This window comes from Mus caroli, unplaced genomic scaffold, assembly GCF_978045245.1.
Source record: "Mus caroli unplaced genomic scaffold, Mus_caroli_1 scaffold_1, whole genome shotgun sequence".
Taxonomy (NCBI): Eukaryota; Metazoa; Chordata; class Mammalia; order Rodentia; family Muridae; genus Mus; species Mus caroli.
Window position 1 is genome coordinate 133,055,351 of NW_028227256.1, and position 3,559 is coordinate 133,058,909.

The window sequence follows — 3,559 nt, forward strand, 5'->3', positions numbered from 1 at the left end:
GACTCTATAAGATCTTTTTAAATTTAATAAAATTTATACAGCAATATCGTATTTATTTCAATCCTTGTATTTTAAAAACAAAATCAGAAGGTGAGTTGCTAACAGTGCTACAGTCTCCTCTGGCCACCACTTTCCATTATTTAAATGGCAGTTTCCAGAGCTGGACTGCAGAGTCAGGGCTTGCCCAGCAGGGTCCCACTGCAGGTCCCCATCCTGGCAGCCCATCCGCATCAGAGTTACTGTTGAATGCTTAGGAAGAAAGTGAATGGTTGCAATCGTGAAAAGTGCTCCGAGGCGTGTTGAAAAGAAGCACAAGATGTTTAGCTGTGTTTCCGGTTGTTTTCCCTTTGGCTTGGTTAGCAGCTTTTAAATATACTTTCCAATCAGTTCCACTTCCAAATATGTGAGCCTCTGCGGGCCATCGTCATTTAAAACTGCAGAAGGAGGCTAGACACCAACTTCTGTACATCTGTACTTCAGTTTCAATAAAAACTGGTACGTTGCCGGGCAGTGATGGCGCACGCCTTTAATCCCAGCACTTGGGAGGCAGAGGCAGGCGGATTTCTGAGTTCAAGGCCAGCCTGGTCTACAGAGTGAGTTCCAGGACAGCCAAGGCTACACAGAGAAACCCTGTCTCAAAAAAAAAAAAAAGAAAAGAAAAGAAAGAAAGAAAGAAAGAAAGAAAGAAAGAAAGAAAGAAAGAGAAAAGAGAGAGAGAGGGAGAAATTGGTACATTATTAGGAACATTTAGTTGTATGTCAGACAACTATTGACACTTAGCTTGAGAGCCAAGGCGTCGTCCCTGAGGCTGGGAGAGGTCACTAGCGAGTGGGCCCTCGAGCATACCTTTGTATGCATGTGTACATGCCCATGATGTGAAGTGAACAAGGGAGGCCAAGTGCTGCAGCAAAAAACACTGCAAAGCTGAACTCAGGGCACTGCACAGAATGTGGACCAAGTGCTGTCGGTTCCAGACAGCAGGACTGATTGTTTTAAACTAGATTCAAAATTGTTTCATAAGTGAAAATAGGGTAGCCAATAAAAAGTTGGCTTTACAGATCAACCATTCCAGGAGAGTCAGGTGTCATGGCTCATTCATGCCTGTAATCCCAGCACTTAGCCGCCACAGGCAGGAGGATGACCGCCAGTGTGAGGCCAACTTGGCCTACAAAGTAAGACTCTCAAAAACCAAAGAAAGCACCAGCAAATGATGAGAATATATTTAAACAAAAGTGAGCACCGCGAATCGGTAATGCAACCTCACTGGTCACCTATGTTCACTTGGCTTCTGAACCATGGCTGTGCTCAAAACGGCCTCTCAGCTGCCTGTGACCTCATAGAACCGGGTCCTGCTGACTCTGCTTTAAGATTAATACTCTATTGCGTTGGGTTTGCAGGAGGTAGGTGAGTGAGAACCGAGCTGACTGCTTGCACCCCATCACAGAGAGACCCCACTGTTGGTGTGTTTCCCCTTCACCTCCTTCTCAATGTGAGACCTTCAGGCTCTTTCTGCTCTGAATCTCAAATGTTGGCAGCGTCTATGTCCTTTTCTTCCACGTCTTCTACTGTAGTTTTCACTCCACCATCTTGAGGTGCTGCAGTGCTGTGGCTCTTTGTTTGATAGATCAGGACGTTAAACTGGCCCGAGTGTTGATAGTATGTTCCCCGACTACAGATAGACTTTAATGAAATTTGTTCTTTGACAGTTACACACACACACACAAATATAATATGATACTTTCTGGTTACTCTCCCCCTCACCCCCTGCCAAGCCCCTTTCTGACTCCTGGTCTCCTCCTCACATTCTGGTTTGTTTTGTGACCCACTGAGTTTAACCAGGGCCATCTGTGAGACCATAGGTTTGAAAATTCCCTCTGTAGTTCATCAGTGGGACACAGCTGAAGACAATGACACACACACACACACACACACACACACACACACACACACACACACACGTCTTCCAGAAACTGTCAGTAGCCAGGGCAGGGCAGAGCAGATATACTTTTTAAAGATTTATTATTATATGTAAGTACATTGTAGCTGTCTTTAGACACACCAGAAGAGGGTGTTGATCTGATTACAGATGGTTGTGAGCCACCATGTGATTGCTGGGATTTGAACTCAGGACCTTTGGAAGAGCAGTCAGTGTCCTTAACTGCTGAGCCATCTCTTCAGCCCTAGAGCGGATATTTTTAAAGTTACCATCTATTATCATTATTCCATACAAGAAAGACCACGCCAAGCAAAACAAGAAGGAAGAGTGTACACGGCCAGATCTTGCTAAGAAACAGCAGGAATGGACTATATTATAAACATTTTAATAGTTACGTAAAATAACATTGTTCAGTTCAAACTATGAATTAGCTGAAGTAACTAAAAATATACAGTCGTTTCTTTTCCAGTAATTACATGACAAAGGTGCTGAATTGATTTCTTGGTTGTTTTGTTTTGTTTTTGCAGAATTGAAGCAAACAGCTTTTCCGTAGCCAACATCTTAATTACATGTAGGGTAGGGGCCTGTAGACTTTGAATTACTCAGGTGCCCAGTTTATAAGGTACTTTTAGTGACCTTCTTTTAGAATTTCTAATACTAAACACATTCTATAAATCAGAATTTTTTTCAGAAAGTCAAAGGGTGTGTCTGATTATGGTTTCATAACATCTTAACAGAGAACACTGCCACATACCACTATCAACATAATTTAAGAAATTAAGCCAAACTTCCTAACTCATGCTCTGATGGGGCCTCATTGTTGTCTGGTGGTGGGTGAGTGCTGCTGGGATATGCTCTGCTCTGGGATTCATATTAGCGCCTCTTAGACCCCATTTCTCTTTTCCACAGACAACACAGAATTCCCTCTGTTAACATAGGGGCTTGAGGGGACAAGTCACTCCAGGTGACTTTCCTGGCAGCTTGATGTAAGCTGACTCCACACAGATAGGACTCTTTGTCGTCTCCCTGCCTTGCTCACAATGACCCCGGAGGCCCAAGGTCCACAGTGCGGAATCAAGCCAAAGGTAGTTAGCTAAGTAAACACACTTCTCTGATTCGGCCGCTGGTGCCAGGAGTTATTTTATAATACGCAGGATTTGTGGTATTATTGGACCAGATCACAAAGAGGACGTGAGACTAGAGTGACCTTTAAAATGAATTTTGAGTTTACAAAAGGTTCACCTATCTTTATTTTTCTCTTTGCATCTCAGGGAAAAAAAAAAAAACTTGGTAAAAGTGCTTGTGGATAATTAGGTTCCAATTATAGAGCTTCGCCAATTTTTTCAATTAGCATAAATTAACTACTATCCTGATCTTGATCTTGGTTCTCAGAGGTCTTTGCAAATCTCTATTTTCTGTGGTTCATATTTTCCAATTCCTATTTCCATATCTCAAGCCTACTTTAGAATTCTTGGGGTATAAAATATAGATGAAAGAGATCAGCCAAGAAGGGCTCCTCCCTGCTGCTAGATGCTGGATATAGAGAAGGCTGTTGAATTCGGGGTGCATTGGACATATTTGAAACTTCTATACTGCTGGGGTGGCCCTTACCTGAAGGGTTTT